This window comes from Pseudorasbora parva, chromosome 3 (assembly GCF_024679245.1).
Source record: "Pseudorasbora parva isolate DD20220531a chromosome 3, ASM2467924v1, whole genome shotgun sequence".
In the NCBI taxonomy this organism is placed as follows: Eukaryota; Metazoa; Chordata; class Actinopteri; order Cypriniformes; family Gobionidae; genus Pseudorasbora; species Pseudorasbora parva.
Window position 1 is genome coordinate 54,434,029 of NC_090174.1, and position 21,607 is coordinate 54,455,635.

The window sequence follows — 21,607 nt, forward strand, 5'->3', positions numbered from 1 at the left end:
TTCAAAAAACCAAACTGCCAATACATCACCACATGTAGTTTGGGAAGGCTTTAAAAAAAAAAAAAAATCCTTCTTTTTCATCCATAAACTCCAGCATATTCAGATTTCAGACATGACTGGAAATTCAAAAAGGGACCTAGTTCAGTCATCAGATGAAACTATAAATAGAGAGGTCCTGGACATCTTGTTCAGGCAACATGGATTCCAGTAAATAAAAAAAACAGACAAAAAATTTAAACCTGACGGCTTCTGCTAGAAATCTTATAATGAGCCGTGGTTGGATCTTCCATCAGGACAACGATTCAAAACAAACATCAAAATCAACACAAATGTGTCACTGAGCACAAAATGAAGCTTCTGCCATGACCAGCCCAGTCCCCTGACCTGAACCCTATGTGAAAGCAAGTGGAAAGATCCATTAAATGACAAATACTAGTTGTCAATTACGAAATGTACATTTTGTATATTTCTCAGGTAACTCAGGAATACATAATGGAAAACATATTAAATACTACTTATGTGCTACTAATATCCTACTTAATGATTTGGAAACCCTGCATTTTGAATTGGCATTGGACCACAATGATGTTCTGACTGGAATAAACACATTCATTATGTTATACTTCTCTCTGTCTAGATTGTAGGAGTAAAATCACGGTTTGCGTAAACTCAGCACGCGGTGCAGAAGGTTCAAACCCGCTTCTTGCCACAGTGCAGGTAAAGAAAGATCAAATGGCTGTTTGGCAGGTAGACTGGTTTAGAAATAGACATACAGAAAGAGGAGTGATTCACTTGAGCGTATCTCACTGACAGACGTACAGGAGAGCAAACAAACCTTCCACCAGCCTAGGCCTGCTTCCTGTCTTTTCCCTCCATCACTTTTCTCTTTCCACACACTGCCTGTTGTGCAGGATCGCAAATGAGAGGAAACGGAGGGACAATGGCATATCTCCTATTTGGATCTTTTATTTGATGCAAATTCTGAATAACTTCATTTTTCATATCACGCTTTTGTGATCTGATTTGTTTGCAGAGCAAGAAATATTTTTCCATTTCGGAGAAATTAAATAGTCTGAGGTCGCTAAAAATAGGACGGCGAAAATATTTTGAGTGTTAGAAATGGAAAAAATGCTTGTTTTTCCTGTAAATGTATTAGGGATGCAGAGAGTTAATGTCGAATGAAATCCATTAAATCCTCTGGCTAAATTTACAGAATGCTTGCTTGGTTTGCTGTAAAACTCCATATATCCATTATTTCTCTTTTCTTTTTCTTTTTTGTACAGTGTCTAAAATGAATAAACAATATAATTGTAATAGTACATTATCACTTATTACATTACCACACAAATAAATAGATAGACTGAAATATTCAGTTCAATTATTTTATTGTGCCAAAAGAAACCAACTGCAGAATGTCACGACTGACCAATCAGAATAAAGCATTCCAGACAGCCAGGCAAGAATCATTATTAAAGCGATAGTTCACCCACAAATGAATTCCTGTTATTAATTACTCACCCTCATGTCATTTGTTCATCTTCAGGAAATGAAGATTTCTGTCCCTCCACTGACAGCTACGCAACTCTGATGCTTCGAAAAGTTCATAAAGAGATCATAAAACAAATCTATATCTATATGAGTAGTTTATTCCAAATTTTGTGAAGAGACGCGATCACTTTATATGACAAACTGGCTTTTTATTCACATATTAAATACAGAAAGTCTTACGTTTTCTCCCAGTAATGTTAATATAACATTATCAAAACACAAATAGCATAAAAATGTTGCTTACACAATATTTGTAATGTTTTTCTGAAACATTTTAGTTGGACATTAGTGTATATATATATATATATATATATATATATATATATATATATATATATATATATATATATATATATATATTTATTTATATATATATATATATATATATATATATATATATATATATATATATATATATATATATATATATATATATATATATATATATATATATATATATATATATATATAAACATATAAACATTGCTACTTACTACTTCTCTCAGATGGTTTAGATAACATTCAAAAGTAGTTCCCATAATACTTATAAGAAAGAGAAAACTATCCCTTTGATTTCCCCAACTTTCACCTAACCATTTTCAATGTAACCTTTAAAAAATATTGTACATTTGAACACTGTACAAATCATTATGTCTATGGAAAGTCCCCATAAAACATGGAAACGTGTATGTGTGTGTGTTGCTGCTCATGCATTTCTCTGTGAGTGAAGCTTGTTTCGTGGTGCATGGACAGCAGGGGCAATTTACGCACACTTTGATTTTCAATTACTAACATATCCACTGGCGAGAACTAGACGAGGGTTCTGCTTCAGCGGCTTTCCAAAATGGTGTTCCAAACCCCTATATTTTTTTTAAAAAGGGTGCCATTTTGTTTTATGGGGGAACAAAAATAAATGGTGTTTTCAGACTACAATATACAAGATCCTCTGACTAGACTGTCTGTGTGTGTGTGTGTGTGTGTGTGAGAGAGAGAGAGAGAGAGAGAGAGAGAGAGAGAGAGAGAGAGAGAGAGAGAGAGATGCACTTTTTTTTAAACTGAATGTACATTCAATCAAATATAAAAAACCTGACACTGACCTATACCATTAATCCACTATCATACCCAACCTCAAAACAACACGCTTGACATTTAAGTGAAGGCACTGCTCTTTCAACAAATGGCCCTCTGGGATGGGCACCAACTAGTGCTGTGGACACTTGGACTGTAATTTTAAAGGTAAGGTGCTCGAGAGACAATAGGCTACCGCTGGTAGATAGTCACAGCTGAAAGTCTTTGGTTATTTGTGTTGTGTTTCAACTCTTTCGGGAGGGGTGAAATATGGATCCTGGTGCAGCCACATGTCCAGGCAGTTGAGAAAACTGTAGTCAAGATCAAGCTTGCCATTTTAATTTTAGATTGAAGCTGTTTGTGCTCACAACAATTAAATTGCAAATGAGCTGTTAACAAAAGCCATAACAGAACTATACCATTGCAGGCTTGCTTTAGAAATCATCTAATACTAATACTGTATATGTTTAAAACTGCAACGGACTGTTTAGTTGGTTCATTGGAGGTAATGGTAACTTCATAGTCCCTTAGAAGGATGGCTACAGTATTTACATTTTATATATATATATATATATATATATATATATATATATATATATATATATATATATATATATATATATATATATATATATATATATATATATATATATATAATATTTACACCAGTAAATGGTTTAAGTAGTGAAAAGCTTTACATTCCCAAAACATTGGTAACATTAAATTACAGACATACACATTTCTAACTTTATTTATTTACCCAGATTTATTCTGGAATGAAAAGTGATGCTGTGTCCCAATTCCCCTACTTACACTGTACTACGCCCTAAAAGTATGTACTGAGGGACATACCACATCATAAAATTTGCGTCTATAATGTACACTTTTTCGCATTATTGCATGCATCCTGTCACCGTAAACTGGCCTGTCAATCAACTTGTCAAATAAACTCCTTCACACTTGAGTTGATTTAATTTCCTAACGTATTGGAGAATAGCACATCGAGGGTCTTTCATGCAACTCTCCGCATATACAATGTTGGCAAATAATGCTTTAGTTAATGGCCAAAAAGATCTTTATAACAGTTAACATTGTTGTCACAGATGAAATATAACACAGATAACATTCAATAAATGTTTTTATCAGGTTAAATGGTGATTATTAGTCTCTCGAACACCTTTATCTAAACCTCTTTACTTAACCGTTGGTCGCACACATCTCCCATGTTTGTAGTTTCTTAACACTTTTTATTCATGTTTGTAGTTCGGAATCAAAAACTCCTCCAAAACACTATTGGTTGTGCGCAATATTAGCTGTTGAAGTGTGCACGGGTCTACACTTTTAAAATCTACTGGATATAGTTTTATTCTAACCTCACATACAGCTAAGGATGGATAGCACACATTGGGATGCAGGGCGAGTCATTGAATCCTTCACTGAACGATTCGTTCTAAACCACTAATTCATTAGCAGCGCCAGTAAACTGTAGTCTGTTAGGCTGAGATGCAACAACTCATTCTGCTTGGAACTATTTACGTTGACAGAGCAAAAATAGACCAGTATATACTACATCTAAAAAAAAAAAAAATGCTGGGTTAAAAACAACCCAAGTTGGATTGAAAATGGAGAAACCCAGAAATTGGGTTGTTTGAATGGGTCCATTCACTGGGTTCAAACAACCCAATTTCTGTGTTTGTCCATTTTCAACCTAATTCGGGCTGTTTTTAACCTAGCATGTTTTAGAGTGTGTATAAGACACAGAGGAGTTTTTGCTTTTCATTTGAAAAGGATTTCAAACGCACGTGACGTGATGCACATGACGTTTCAAATAAAGTGAAGTGTTTTGCTCGTGTGCATAATTTGACCAATATGCAGAATTCAATGCAATGTTAATTAATTAAAATAAGCTGATACCCCTAAAGAAGTCTTGATTCCCCCAAATGTTGGGGGTCAAATAAAGTATTTTACCTCTAAATCTGAAGACACATTTCTAGCTTTCATTTTAAAGGGTAAAATATGTTGATTCAAAAACTTTTTAATTTGCAAAATCACAGTGACCATGTATATATAGAACCCTCTGACCACCCTGAAGGCCATTGTGAAAGTCACACACTGTTTGTATTGAATAAAATCCTACAAAGATCTTTGAGAAACACCAACAATCTGAATAATATGCAAAGTGTTTATCTTTATGTTTGTAAGACATTCAACAGAATGTTACTGTGTCAGCCGAAATCCTGATTGGCATCGGGATGGGCACTTTAGGAGCTTATCTAGAAGAGCGGTTTGTCTGCATGAGCTTTGTGATTCACATTTGTGCTTGTAATGTAGGGCTCAGCTTGGAGGGTAGGCGTTATGGGGGCGTAAGTTCATATAGGTCAAATACGGCTCTCTCAAATCACTGTAACACAATACCACAAAGCGGTAGGAGCAGAGACGAAGTTGTGATAAATTTTGGCTCAGGATTTACAGAGCAAGATCTAAAAATGTATGCAGGCTGGGAGCTCGGAGTACACAGAATCAGATGGTGTCAAAGAGGGGAAAGTAACACATGAGATGGAATCATGAAGCTTTTAGCATTCTCTCCAGGGCTGTGCACGTTTAGCGGCTCAGGTGCTTAAGTGAGAAAAAAGGGCAACCCTCTCATAAATACTATTAAAAATGCATAAAATAATGTGTACTGTTGAGCACTTTTAAATTACTTGCATATTTATTTTGTTGGCATTATGCTGGAATTGGTTGTGCATTACTGACATAAATTACTGTTTATTATTACATTATCACACTGTAAAAAATATTGTTGGTTTAACTTAAAAAAGTAAGTTGTAAGTTACCTGGTTGCCTTAAAATGTCGAGTTCATTGAAAAAAAAGTGAGTTAATACAATGAAGGGAATTGGTTTAGTAAATAGAAACTCAAAATATTATTGTTTCTAAACCACATAAATAAATAAATAAAAAATTGATAAATCATGAAAATTTGGCATGTTTCACTGCATTATTACAAATAAAACACAATTACGCTATATGCTTACAAAATCTTTTAATACTATGAATAAAGTGTGATGTCAATTCTCAAAAATGTTCAGTGTATTAACTCAAATTTTTAATTTCAATGAACTTAAAATTTTAAGTCAACCAGGTAACTTACTTTTTAAATATTTTGTTTACAGTGTATTATATAGATGCATTTACACTGTAATTAGTTATATATAGAATAATGTAATGAAATTTGTGTTTTAAATGTTACATTTTGTATATAGAAATGAATTATACTTTTCTGTATATAATACTTTTACATGAAACCGAAACCACCAGTAAGTGGCGGCAAGTGTAAATATGCGAGTCAAATAATTATTCATTCACTGATTCATTCAAACCAGCAAATTAATGCATGAAAGAAACACCCCTCAGGGAGACGCAACTTTGTTCAGTATTCTGTATTTTCATTGGTGAAACAGAAAGAAACTTCAGACTTAACATTATGTGTTTAAAAATCTAAATGAGTATCAAGCATATTGTTCATTGAACTGCTAAAATAAACTGTTGTATGAAAAAGAAAATATTAAAATTACATTTGTGACTGTGCGATCGTATACGGGAAAATTCCACTTTTGCTTGTGTGATATTGCACACTATGGTACACTATGTAGGATTTTTGCAATAAAATATACAAAAACTACCAGGCCAGTGTCTCTGTACCAATCTTTTAAATGTTTAAAGCCATGAAAAAATAAAGGCTTTTTAACTTTCTCAATATACCCATCGAGTGCCTTGGACTACTTTTGCATTTAAACTACCAGGCCAGTGTTTTATATTTTGTTCAGTTGAGTTCTTACAATAGCCCAAATGTTCCCAACTATTTGTAAATTGTGCAAAAATTATTTTTAACCAAAAAACTATTTTAACCAAGGAGCCAGGACGTCTGAGGGAGTCGCCTGTCAGTTGCGTCATATCTGCATTACCGTCGGTTTCCGGTTTTATTCTGCAGAAGCGCTTTACACTGTAAAAAATGATATGTTCAATAAGTTATGACAACATATGTTTTTACATTGTTTTAACTCATCAAAATAAGTTAAGCAATGTTAAACTTGTTTTTATTAGTTATACAAGATGTGACTCATTTTTTTAAAGTCAGTTTAACATAATTTAAGTTAAAATAACTTAAACATCCAAGTCGATTGTACTGCAAAAGTTTAAAATTTGCCTTGTTTTTACAGTGTACTCTTAGCAGTGTGAACAAGTGTCACAGCAGCCGCTGAGCGAACGCACAGAGTAACGTCATAACATCATTTTAAACACACTTAAATGTATCTGATGATCACAGCTGCGTTACCTCATACTCGTGACAGGAAAAGCGGAAGTAGCGCCGGTGACTGTGTCCCGTCATATTAAAAGTACCGCTGCTCGCGAGCCGTGTGTTGCGTAACAATAACTCCAGCGGTCTTGCTCAGCTCCTCAACATTCGGTCCTTAATAATAACTGCATCAATGAACATGATTTCTGCCCGAGTCCATCCCGATTCTTTCCAACCGGCTTTGAGGTGAAGACCACATGTCCCAAGATTCTGAGCTCATCAAACTACGCCTTTGTTTTGAATAGGCGCCCTCTAGCGGACGGAAAAGTTACATAGTGCAGCTTTAACTACATCACATGATATAAACATAAGACAAAGTCATGAATTTTAAATTAATAGAATTTTTATTAATTTTGGTGGTATTTTTGTCCCTGCGCGATGCTATTTTACACCAACGCCAGACTCATTAAAGGGCACCTATTATGCAAAATTCACTTTTATAAGGCGTTTAAAAACTGTGTGTCCACAGTGTGCATGAACAAGCCTATAATGGTAAAAATCTATATTTTTTTTATAATTCCTAATTCATAAATCAAAAGTTTTCTTTAAACAAGCTGATCAGATTCCCCATAAAATGACGTTATCATAAGGAGTAGCTCCGCCCACCGCTGGTGACGGTCTGCAGTCTATTAGTCTTTAGTGGGAAGCACTGAATCCACCATTTCTGTATCCTCACTGTAGCAGAGTTGTACAATGTCTGCACCAAAGAGGCATTACAAGTGTTGCGTTTTGGGATGTACCAATGCAAGAGTCTTCAATCTCCAGAGACTCCCGCCATCTGAATTACAGAAGGACCTTGTGGTTAAATAAGGGAAATGTTCTGAAGAAACAGTCAGGTCAAAACCAACCTGAACACTACTACTGACAGTTTATGACATTTTCTGTATGTGACATTATCCTGTTTTATTATTGCTGGTATTCCGGCGCATCATCTCATGAAGCTACATTCTCTTCTTTGGGTCATTTGCATTTAAAGGGACACACACAAAAACAGTGCGTTTTTGCTCACCCCCAAAAGTGGCAATTTTAGCATCCTATAAAAAAATATCTGGGATATTTTGAGCTAAAACTTCACACACGCACTCTGGGGACATCAGACACATTACATCTTGTGAAAAGGGCGGTTAATGTAGGGTTATTACATAGCTAGACTGGCTCTATGTAGATATTGTAATATGTAATACTGTGACACTATCGTTACCTGGCTGTCACTTAGGGTCTATGTGTGCACGTGCCTGATTTTTCTCCCTCTCTTCTCTTTTAAATCTTGTGACAGATTTTAGGAGCAGTTTTTCAGACAGCAGATCAGCGTTCCTTTGTGAATGTTTGACAATGACTGCAGACATCCGCCTTCCGCCCTGAGTCAAACTTCTGTCATCCTGCAATTATCAGGACGAGAACCAACAAAAGAGAATCTCATTTTACTGAAGTCTTCCACAGATCATGTGATCAGGTTTAGACACTTTTTATAAGCAAATCAGAGTAGATATTTGATAATTCAAGTACATTAAATATTTTATCCCAAATACACACACCTTTTACAATAGGTTAAACGGACAGTTCTCCTAAATATGAAAATAATTTACTTACTCTCATGTTGTTCCAAAACAGTATGCTGTTATTTGTTTATTTGTATTTATGTATTTTTACTCATTTAACTAATAGTGATGCACCCATTTTTGTGTTAATTTCATTTTTTTCAATCTTCAATTTTTCTTTAATTTTTTTAAACATTTCATAACCATTTTACCATGATTTCTGTCTTAAAGTTTGTATTCTGCATTTTGAAATAAGAAACCCTGCAAATTAAATGTAGGGGGAAAAAGAAGTGTATTGTGGTCCCGAAATAACAATTCATTCCCATGTCTTGCTAATACATCAACGCATTTTACAAATTCATTCCCTCGTTTTAATAAATTTTATCATGTTGTAATAATAAGTTCATTTGTTTTAGTTCAATCAAAACGAGGGAACAAATTAGTTCAACATGGCCACGATTTACTAAAACGATTGAACAAATTAGACTATAAGAATTCAATAAGACTTCTTAAAGCTACACTGTGTAACTTTTTTAGTTTATTCTTAGCTAAAAACACTTAGTTCTTTCAAAAATATATGTGCTCATTAATGTATATTTAATTCTTTCAAGTAATAAAGTATTCTCTTAAGTTTATAATATGCCATTGAAAATACATACGGATGAGGGGTTCGAATGCCGGTCGCCATGTTGCCCCTCCATCTTGAAAGTACATTAGCTAAAGAGGGACATAGCCGTAAATTCAAGCTTCGCCTTTCGCGTTTTAACACTCGATGGCACCGTGTCTAATGTGAAGAGGGGGATTGCCATGTTAATCTTGGACTAAATCGGCCACCGTAGGAGTTAAAACAAAATCAGAATTGAGAGGAACAGAAACTGGATGGTCATATACCTTTTCACCGCTAGATGGGGGAAAATATCACGCAGTGTAGCTTTAATTTGTGGCCACGATTGAACTAAACCGAGTAAATTAATTAGTAAATCTTGACCAATCAAAATTAGTTCAAAATGTCATGATTTATTAAAGCAAGTGAACAAATTTGTAATTGCTGAGAACAAATTCTTCATTCATGGTCGATATAGTCTATATATTTCCACGTCATATGCAGGTCTAGTGAAGCGATATTGGGTTTGTACATTTTTTTTTGTTTTTTTGTTATTTTGTTTAGTTTTTTGCTTTTAATACAATGCATAAAATGTCCATACTACCTGACAGACAGAGATTCTTAGCCAATCAGAACACATGGAAGTGACTGCCTGGCAACAGAGTTTGGGGCATGATTTCCTGTTTTTGATTCAATCACATATGTATTTGGGAAACATGTTGAGAAACAACTGCATGCAGGTTTTTGCATGTTTGTTTGGTGCTGCTTGTGGCTGAAGAACATGTAAGTTATGATTGCCAAGCAAAAGTCATTGTTATGATGCTAGAGTGTTGTGAATGGTTACCATGATATTGTTATGCAGTTGCTAAGGCCTCCTGATTGATTGCTAGGGGGTTATTACAGGCCCAAATCACTTCATTCGCAATTATATTTTCCTAGGATCCCTCCTTTAACCCTAAAAGGGGTGACATATTCTGGGGAATACAAACATTTGAGAGGCTGCGGAGAGAGGCAGGGAAAGTGTAGGTGTCATTTCTTGGTTTCAGTTAGAAAGTTTTTTTTGTTGTTGTTGAATATTTAGGTCTGCTGACTTCATTCATAATTTTTTTTTTTTTTTAGCATTTAAAAACAGCATGACCAACTGTAAGTGGCAAATCTACTCTCCTTCAGGTAAAAGTTCATATATTTCACATTTACAATATTTGGAGGGTACTTGCATTTTTAAAAAGCTGTTAATAAGTATTTGTTTATGTTTATGTTGACGTTTTATGAATATAATGATTTTTCTTTTCATAATCTGAAAATGTTTGTATCCCTCAGGAAACTTCGCACCTTCAGGGGTATACCTTCATTGAAAAAATAATGATTGTTTGGATTTTTTTTTTAACTCCACTACATTCCAAAGCATAATATATAATGCCATACATTTTACTGCACTACATTTCATCAATTAAAGTAGTTTTTTTTTTTTTTTTACCTTTAACTCTTAATTACATTAAACATACAGTACTTTCTTACTTGTACTTAAGTAAAAGTAAAAGTATTAGTAAAAGTTGTTTTAATGTGATAAAGTATTAAATTATATTCAATATGAAACACAGTGCAGTAAAAATTACAATATTATGTTTTGGAATGTTCTGAAGTAAAAGTTTTCCAAGGAGAACACAGATAATGTACATATACTTGAAAATTAAATTACTTTGAAAGTAAAAATACTCCACTACTGTCCGCCCCGTATTTTAGCCATAAAAAAAAGTATTATTTTATAACTTCAAGCAAGCATTCTTTTTTTAAAGTCAATGTATACCCCAAAAGGAGCGACATATCCTTGTGGATACAAACACTATAATTTTTTTTTTTTTTTTAAAGTCATGTTTAAAAAAACCAAAACCAATCATTGTATTATTTGTGTCCTAATTAGATGGAAAACAGCAATAAATACATTTTCTGATTTCTCTTTATGGTCTTGCTCTTTTTAGGGTTAATGTATGTTTATTAGTGCGTTTTTTTCTTTCCTACAAAACCTTTGGAACTTTTACTTAAATCTTTGGGGGGACTTTTGCCTCTCTTTTTTTTATTCAAAAGATATAGCGGATGGTGACAGAAAAAAAAAAAACACCTGGACACTGTGATGTTCATGACACGTGTGCTAACCTCTGCGCTCTGGCTCTGACAGTGGACAGTTTTATGGAGAAATTGTGCTGTGTGAAGTGCATTCAGATTTTTGTGCAACGTTTTGCTGTCACTTGATTTGCATAATTCCTTTAGTGAATCGGACAATAAAACAATGCAGAGAGTGCATGCAAATAAACAGAGCCTTTATCATACTTTATTTATGGTGCAATCTGGAAAATTGCTTTGTTTAGATCATTAATCATTAAGGACTCTTCATTTTCAAAAACATCTTGAAACATAAAGGTAAAACACGATATAAAGATGAGTTTCACTGCCACGGTCTCCCTCCTTAACTCCCATTTTTAGTGGCCTTTATTCTGGTGGCCCGGGAGGCAAATGCAACCGCTTTGCCACAACCCCTGAATCCGTGTGTGATTTAGGCTCCTCTGGAGGTTTAAGGGATCAGAATTCAAAACAAGAGTATCCCCCGCCAACACCCAGCGATGTATTTAATGCTTATGTGAATACTCCAGAGTCTTGTTAAAATATAGTTACTGTAATATTCAGATCTGCTGGGCCGCCTCGCCACACAAGATGGATTAAGCCTGCCACAGATGTTTAAAAATAGTCCGGAGAACACAAACACACAGGCGGTAGATGCGCATAGACATGCTTGTATAAAGGCACGCTCTCATTGTCAACCCGTGAAGTTGAAGATTGTCCCTGAAAAAAATTGATTTTTAAGAGTTTTACATAAAGAGCTCATTTAAGGGAAGCCTGTTGTGGAAGCAGGACGGACTGGGAAATGAGAGATTATGGGATATAGCTGACTGGAATTGCCAAGTGTGGGATTGGAGTCATTAAAAGTGTTGCTAGGAATGAATGTATGCTTTTGTTATGAAGGATGAAACATATTAAACACATTAGACAATCATAGATCTGTCTGTCTGTATCCATCCATCCATCCATAGGTGAATGAAAAACGAATGAGTGACATACATAATGGATTATATCCTAGTTGTCCTTAGATAATTTGTTTGCAGGTGTGTTTGAGAGAAAGAAGAAGGCTTGTGTTGAAGACTTGACAGTTCTTTAACCCCACACATGCACTTTCATGTCTCTCTCTTTCAATAGCATCTCTGTATGAGAACTGTGAGAACACATTACAGCTTTGAAGTGCAACTGCACCTTCATACATCAAACAGGGCTTCAGCGTGTATTAGAAGCACCCTGCCTTGACATGATAGAGATCCTGCGAGCCCTTTCAAGCTCCCGGCACTTTTAAAAGGAAGGTGAAAGCAGATTAAACACAGAGGTTCAATATCAGTAAAAATCCCAGGACAACAAAGGGACAGCAAAGTGTATTTGTAGATGATGGCAGAATTTGATCCGAACTCTTTGTGATTTGTTGCTAGTGTGATGTCATGATCTGATTATACAGTCAGAACATCATTTACTCACCCTCAATCCGTTTTTACCTGTTCCACCATTTCTTCTCGGGAACATAAAAAGAGATGTTAGGAAGATTGTTCAAACAGCTCTTTTTCATACTGTGAAAAATTAATGTGGAAAAGTATACATTTTGGTCCAAATGACTCATTGACCAATGACGTCCCCATTAGTTTCACTGAATGGAAATGAGCATCTGTGCTGTCTAAAGCAGTCTGAGTGCGCAGAGAATCATTTCAAGCTACAGGCAAAACGTAACATTTTTAGATTTTGGTCAATTTTGTGGTTTTCACAAAAATGTGTTAAGTCCTTGTCTAGCGATCCCAATGCTCCAAATAGCAACTAACATCTAAAATTATCTTTATTTGTAAGTTTTCCGAGAGGAGTATATTTAATTTGAATGAAAACCCAAAATTCTCAAAAAATTAGCATATTTCATCCGACCAATAAAAGAAAAGTGTTTTTAATACAAAAAAAGTCAACCTTCAAATAATTATGTTCAGTTATGCACTCAAAACTTGGTGGGGAATCCTTTTGCAGAAATGACTGCTTCAGTGCGGCGTGGCATGGAGGCGATCAGCCTGTGGCACTGCTGAGGTGTTATGGAGGCCCAGGATGCTTCGATAGCGGCCTTAAGCTCATCCAGAGTGCTGGGTCTTGCGTCTCTCAACTTTCTCTTCACAATATCCCACAGATTCTCTATGAGGTTCAGGTCAGGAGAGTTGACAGGCCAATTGAGCACAGTAATACCATGGTCAGTAAACCATTTACCAGTGGTTTTGGCACTGTGAGCAGGTGCCAGGTCGTGCTGAAAAACCAAATCTTCATCTCCATAAAGCTTTTCAGCAGATGGAAGCATGAAGTGCTCCAAAATCTCCTGATAGCTAGCTGCATTGACCCTTCCCTTGATAAAACACAGTGGACCAACACCAGCAGCTGACATGGCACCCCAGACCATCACTGACTGTGGGTACTTGACACTGGACTTCAGGCATTTTGGCATTTCCTTCTCCCCAGTCTTCCTCCAGACTCTGGCAGCTTGATTTCCGAATGACATGCAACATTTGCTTTCATCCGAAAAAAGTACTTTGGACCACTGAGCAACAGTCCAGTGCTGCTTCTCTGTAGCCCAAAAGTGTCTTGACCTGGGGAATGCGGCACCTGTAGCCCATTTCCTGCACACGCCTGTGCACGGTGGCTCTGGATGTTTCTACTCCAGACTCAGTCCACTGCTTCCGCAGGTCCCTCAAGGTCTGGAATCGGTCCTTCTCCACAATCTTCCTCAGGGTCCGGTCACCTCTTCTCGTTGTGCAGCGTTTTTTTGCCACACTTTTTCCTTCCCACAGACTTCCCACTGAGGTGCCTTGATACAGCACTCTGGGAACAGCCTATTCGTTCAGAAATTTCTTTCTGTGTCTTACCCTCTCGCTTGAGGGTGTCAATGATGGCCTTCTGGACAGGGTCGGGTCGGCAGTCTTACCCATGATTGCGGTTTTGAGTAATGAACCAGGCTGGGAGTTTTTAAAAGCCTCAGGAATCTTTTGCAGGTGTTTAGAGTTAATTAGTTGATTCAGATGATTAGGTTAATAGCTCGTTTAGAGAACCTTTTCATGATATGCTAATTTTTTGAGATAGGAATTTTGGGTTTTCATGAGCTGTATTCCAAAATCATCAGTATTAAAACAATAAAAGACCTGAAATATTTCAGTTGGTGTGCAATGAATCTAACATATATGAAAGTTTATTTTTTATCATTACATTATGGAAAATAATGAACTTTATCACAATATGCTAATTGTTTGAGAAGGACCTGTAGATATTAGGTGTTGACTCAAATTTGATTATTACCAGGGATTTTAAGGAATGGTTGCTAGATGTTGTGTTGGAACCCTAGCTCAGTAAAAAAAAAAAATTGTCCTATTCAAACAAATTACATTACTTTGATTTATTTTTTTATTTTTTGTAAATTTGCTCATGGCAACTCATTTTGCCTGCCTGGGTCACATATTTCATCAAATATATTTTTGGAACAAATCAATGATGTAAATTGTAAGTTGACTTTAAATGGAAGAATTTTTGGTCTCTAAAATTAAAGCTGTAAAATAATTGCATTGACACCAATTCTTAAAGTCGTAATGCAGTGGCACACCCTTGAGCATGTGGTCATCAGATATGAATGCCATGTGAGAGGGACTTTAAACTGATTCCTTCCTACTCTTCTCTCTGTACCGTTATCTCACTGTAGGACAGAAAAAATATGGATATGTTATCTCTCTCTTTCTGAGCAGTGATTTGGACCGGCTGTCATGACTATGTCAGTTTAATCCCTCTATAAGGGGCTCTCACAAAGAGCAAGTTAACACTGGAAAGTGATTAATTAGCTTTCTTTGAAGAACACTTTATTAATCTCTATTCTATAGCTACTCTTTCTTCAGGACTAGGATATATACACACATCTCTTTCCCCTAGTGAAAAACAGTGTTTTAACTGGTTCTGAGTATAGGGACTGGATGACAGTTATATAATGTCGGGGAGGCTTTGACTGTTTTAATTATTTCATATTTTGCACTAAAGTTAGTGCACATATTCAGAAGTAAACAACATCAGGGAATGACACATTTAGAGTAAAGCTAGCAAAGTCTTTTTGGAGATCCCTTAGGCTTCAATGAATTTGTGTGGTTTGAGAAAGAATAAATAAATAAAATAGTCGCAATAATAGCAAAACACATATGGTAGGTTAACGAGGATTTGGCAAAGAACTGAGGTTTCCCAACAAATTGAATCATTGCCAGCAGCACAGCATCTGGCAGCGTGTTGTGCTCTGGCATGGACTTTCCCAATCGAAATGTTTTTCACTCCAAGGAAACCTGTGGAAATCCCATAATCGGATTGCTATCTGTTCCTCCCAAGACGTAAAATCTCTGTGCTGTTGATGTTGGCTTATGCCTCTATATTCGCAGGAACCATCTTCTGTGTCAGACAAAAGAAAGTGTAGGCTAATTGTATTTATGAACATCGCACATGCAATGAGCTGAAAGTTGTAATTTATGTTAATTATACCGCAGGTGATGCGTCAAGGCACATTGGTGCTTGGTTCATTTTGAACAAAACAGTAAAAAAATAAAAAAATAAGAGCTGTTCAGATCTACCTGGTTGATGAAGTTGAATGATGAATGTTTTAAAATCTAGTCATTTGAAAACCAGACTCACTGATGCAAAGTGCACAATTTCTCATTCATTTACTCACCCTTGTATCATTCCAAACCTGCATGGCTTGCTTTCTTCTGCAAAACACAAAAAGATAAAGTTTGAAAAATACTCAAGTCGTTCACTTTTTCCAAAAATTATGCAAAGCAGCGTAAGACATCATAAATTGCATATTAAAGGAACACTCCACTGTTTTAGAAATTGGGCTTATTCAACTCATTTTCTACATTTAGATGTGTAGGCAAATGCATTTTTGTCTCAGTGCATGTATTGTTTTAGTTTGGCAGGGTCGCCGCTAGCTTAGCTTAGCATAATGAATGGAATCCTATGTTGCCAGTTAGCATGTCCCAAGTAAAAGGTGTCCATTAAAAACCCCACCTAATTACTTCTTGTGGCCTAGGTATTCACAGTGAGTGCAAATAGCGATGCAGATTAAGACTAGGCCATTTCCTAGGCAGATATTGATTTGGGACTATATTATGGGGAAGCACAGTCGAAGCACTGGCACAGAGATATCATGATAATATAGTCCCAAGTCAATATCTAGGAAATTGCCTAGTCTTAATCTGCATTGGTATTTGTACTCGTTGGGAATCCGCTGGGTTTTTAAAGTTCCCGTTCTTCGCGTGTTTTCAAAACTTTGATTATGTTTACAGTGTGCAATATAACATGAGCTCATGTTTCGCGTGTAAAAAAACTGTATTTTTTACACAATTTACTTATCTGTACAGCGCTGTGTCCTCTGTCCTAAAAACGGCCTGATGATTTCCTTGTTCTATGAAGTCCCTCCTTCAGAAACACGTAACGAGTTCTGATTGGGCCAGCGCTTCCCGTGTTGTGATTGGACAGCAGCTTAGCGCACTTTGCCCGGAAAGGTCCCGCCTCTTACCATAACGGGGAGATGCAAGCGCTGAATGCGCGCTCTTCTCCACGTGGGAGAGCCACGAGACCACGCCCCCTATTTTGCGTGTTCTTGTGGACGGAGGGTTAGTCAACAAACGGTTCTAGTGACGTCATTACAGCAGGAAGGCAGGGGTGTAGTCCAAACCGGCCGTTCGCTGTAGGCTTTGAAAGGGAACTTCTGTTAAATAAAATATCTCGCTTGGCATTGAACTTTGAGCTTTATAATTTTACAGGTATTATTTATGCTCTAACAGCAACATTACACACTAACTAAAGTTTGAAAGATGGAATCGCGAAGAATGGGACCTTTAATGGATCACTTTGACTTGGGACATGCTAGCAGGCAACATATGATTCAATTCATTATGCTAACCTACGCTAGTCTAAGTCTTTGAAAATTTTATAATATTTTTATAAAAATAAATTGAACATTTTCTAGTAACTGATCACATCTAAATTTTTCAGTTGGCCGAATTGAAATTCTGTCAATTGTTGCAATTTAATTCACAGAAATTCAATTTGGCCAACTGAAAAATTTAGATGTGATCAGTCACCTGAAAATTTTAAATTGGAGACCTGAATTTTTTTTACAGTGTAGCGGCGACCCTGCCACACTAAAACAATGCATGCACTGAGACAAAACATGCATTTGTCCACATATCTAAATGTAGGAAAGAAGTTGAATAAGCCCTATTTCTAAAACAGTGGAGTGTTCCTTTAAAGTTTTTTTTTTTTGTCATCAACAATGAGCTTAAATTCTTTAAAATCTATTTGTTTTAAAAGTAACCCTAAACCTTCATTGTTAGGTGCATGCTTGACTTTCAATGATATCATTATTATTTTTATAGAGAGTGCTATTTTCATGAGTAACTTTTGATCTTTGCTGTGACAAGCGAGCGCTATCATGCTGGAAGGGCTGTGGTCTAATCACAACCCTTACAATAGTAGGCTGGAACCGCTGTGTAGTTGCCTAGCAACAGGCAGAGGTGGGTTTCCCAAAAGCTTTGTTGCACAATGAATATTGGCGAGTCCACTATAGACCTTATTCAGATCAGCGCCATGACGGGTATGAAAGCGAGGCTGTGAGGGATGGACTTACCGTGTTTTCAGTGGCATCCACTGGCATGCAATGCATATAATGAGAAAATGAAACCTGTTGTAGGAGACTTCCAAAATTAAACTAGAAGCCTTTAAAATAGTATAACAGGGACAACTTTAGGAACCACCACTGTAGCGACTCAACCCAACAGAAAACTGACATTTAACACGGCTTACCAGTTTTCTAGAGAAATTAAAGTGTCCCTGTTATGATATTTAAAGCTTCCTAATTTTGTTTTGGAGGTCTACTACAACAGGTTTATATTCATCAAAGGTATAACATTTAAAAAAAAAACAAACTTAAATGTTATCGTAATATACATTGCACATCACCACATTTTTCAATGATTCTCCAGTGGCTCAACAGATGAATCGGTCTCTCTAAACCCTTCCTTTCCACGAGTCTACTCTGCTCTGATTGGCCAGATAGCCCAGTCTGTTGTGATTGGTCTACCTCTTACACCATGTGTTTTGGAGACTAAACATATTCCTCAGTCCTCAGTGAGATTCTGTAAAGACAGTAATGATGATGATGATGATTTTACCATATCAATCTGAGCGCAAACATCGGAAGAACTATCGCAAGGGGACTAGGACATATCTCAGGAATATAATACTCATTTTGAGGTATATTACGAGATGTTGAACTGTAATTCCTCACTAATCAGCATTAACAAGGGTATGCACATCAACAAACCCATGTGTATATTTCTAATTTATTGCGGTGCACGTACAGGAACTGTGTCAATAACTGTGCATGTGTTCCATTAGTTTGTAAAACAAATCTTGCTCCTTCCTTTATCCATTCCTAAGGTTTTTAAGAATGTAAGAATGACATGCAATCTGCATTAAAAGACACAGTTTTAGGGAATAACCGTTTTTTCAGCTACAGTAGACAACTGTAATTTACAGTTGCCTACTGTAGCTGAAAAAACGGTATTGAGCTGTTAATTTAAAAAACAGCAGTGCTCCGTATTTTTACAGTATGATGCTGGCAACCACAGCGGCCAGTAGATTACCGTTTTTTTTTACAGGGACATTTTTTACAGTGTAGATCCACTGGCCAGTTTGTTCGTTTCACTCAACAATGTTAAACTGACCGAACAAACACTTATTAAGTAAAGCTGAAAATACTGATTTTTAGTAGAAACAACTTGGTAAACTTAAGTTAATTTCGTTACATGAGTTTTTTAAGTAATGTGAACAAGTATGATTTGAGTGTAATTAACAAAAGTGCATTTTTTGTGTGTATTTCAACAACGTGAGTTAGCTGGAAGCACAATACAAAACACAAAACTAAGTATTTTGAACACCCGGTAGAAAACATCAATAATTATTCATACTTACAGGTTGTGATTCTGGGGAGCAAGCTGGTCCAAATAACCAGCTGGGTACTGACCCATCTTTCCAGAGCAAGCGGTTTGCGAACCGTGCGTTGAACTTAGCGATTTGTGAAGCAGTTTTCAGAGAAATGAAGGCGGGACAAGTTGTTTGATGGTGTAGATGCGTATTATGCGAATGGATTTTCTAGTGAAGTGTGAAAGCCAGGAAATTCAAATTCGATTCTTTTGAGAGACAATAACTCTATTTATTGTGCATTTTCAAATTTTCAGCTTTGCAGAACGTTTACAATTACAAACGGCTATATTACACACTGTTTGAAAAGGGATATTCGAAAAACTGTAATAGGGGCACTTTGAGAAGTCTTTATAATATATAATTATCACATTTGCTTTGCATAGCAGTAATTACCTGACTGCCAGTCAATGATATATTTAGATAAGAGACCTGTTGTCTATTTCTGTAATGTAGTAGACTAAGAAATTATTATTTGTTCAGTTGAAGACTTCAAGTTTTATTGTTTTTGTGTTCTTTATAAGCAATATTACGGATCTGACTGCACCGACACTGTTGAATGAGAACTCACCTGTTTTCTGCAGAGCTGCTTTTTAGCTGAATTTGATTAACATTTCATAATTAATGTATTTTACAGTTATTGAACCGAACTGAATTAATACAGAACTGATTTCAACTGAATAATGATTGTTTACTATTGTCTTTTTAGATTGAATTCTGTTTACATCACTGAATCATAATTTTCCTGTTGATCTCTGTACAGCTGCTTTGAAACAATCTGCGCTGTATAAATAAAGGTGACTTGAATAATGATCATTTTTGCAATGTGCTCAGACATGCTACGTTATTTCAAGATTAATATTATTTTATTTGTACATTACAATGTTTTAACACTCTGAAATCGCACTCTATTTAATAAAATAATTTTCAAATAATATTGAAATCAGTCCTGTAGCATTTTGTTTAATACATTTTTATTAGTTGCAGTTTAAGTATTCAATGGTAGTTCTGGATGTCTAAACAATTACATGTAATGATTTCACAGTTATTCTGATATTTGCTGCTTTTCAAAATACAGTGCATCATATTAATGCATTTGGTTGTTGGCGTTGTTTGAAATACTTTTTAAAGAAATTGTTAGTGGTTTGACGCTGTTAAACTATAATATCATAAAAATAAAAATATAAAAATCAATAAAGATAAATTAACTTATAACAGGTACAGATATAACAGGGGATTTAATAGATAATTATTTTTAATAGTTTTTTGTTGTAGATGATACACAATAGGTACACTTTTGCTGTCTTGTTCCATTTATGCAGATTTAAGATGTCCTCATTGACTCAGTAACTAGTTCAGTTCAAATTTAAAAGTTTGTTGCATTATATTATTTAATAAGTATATGTTACCACATTTATGTTTTAGTATTGCAATTTAATATATAGTTAACCCCTTAACCGTATACGGGACGCCTACGTTTACTTCACTATATTTCAATTAAATATGAATGTAATCATGACAAACTATATATTGTTGGAAAGGTCTAACCCTCCTGAAGAGATACTTGTCCATTGTTTTATGATAAAAATTACATGATGACAGTAAAATAGTAATATATGACAAGAGTGCCCCTCAAAAAAATCTTTAACTACTTTGTAATGAAAATCTTTTCTTATCTTCACAAAACACATAATTTCTTGACAAAACACATCATTTGAAAGGTCTGAGTCTCAATGTTCCGTATTTGGTGACTGTTTTTTGATGGAAGTGATATTTGGACAGTAATTTACAGGAAAATACATCAAATAAACAATCAATGAAAATTGAATGACACCCGGTGGCTATTTTTGGTATAGCACCTAAACAAAATTTCATGGGGACTTCAATTTTTGTGATATCAACTTCAAATTTGAAACACAATTTGGTTAGACATATGGCTTTAATTTCATAGTAATTTTAGATTAAACATTTTTTGTAAAATATTTATTTTATATAAAATATGAAATATTTAGTACTGTATTTTTCATTTTCAATAAATTTAAACTTCCATAACTTTTCTAATACTTCATATTTTAAAATGATTTCACTTCAGCCAATAATCTGCTGATTGTCATCTTTAAATCAAGACCAAACTTAAGTCTATATTCCAAAGCATTCATGAATTACAGAACTTTAAGTATTCTCAAAAAGGGGGGTGACAATTAAGGGGTTAAGGCCTATTATTGGATTGCATTCATGGCACTTCTATAAAGTCTGTGAAAAGTTATTGGAAGCAGAATCGTTGAATTTCAGTCCAGTTGTTATTGGTTGTTAGTGTTTCATACACAAATGATCTACTGCTGAGCTTCTTGAGTGATGTGTGATAA

At 35.4% G+C, this 21,607-nt stretch overlaps 1 protein-coding gene across 1 annotated transcript in view; it reads left to right on the forward strand.

The window, feature by feature from the left end:
* The window catches only part of LOC137071477 (calcium-binding protein 7), a 47,790-nt gene that overhangs the window by 10,479 nt on the left and 15,704 nt on the right, over positions 1-21,607 (forward strand). The window lies entirely within an intron of this gene.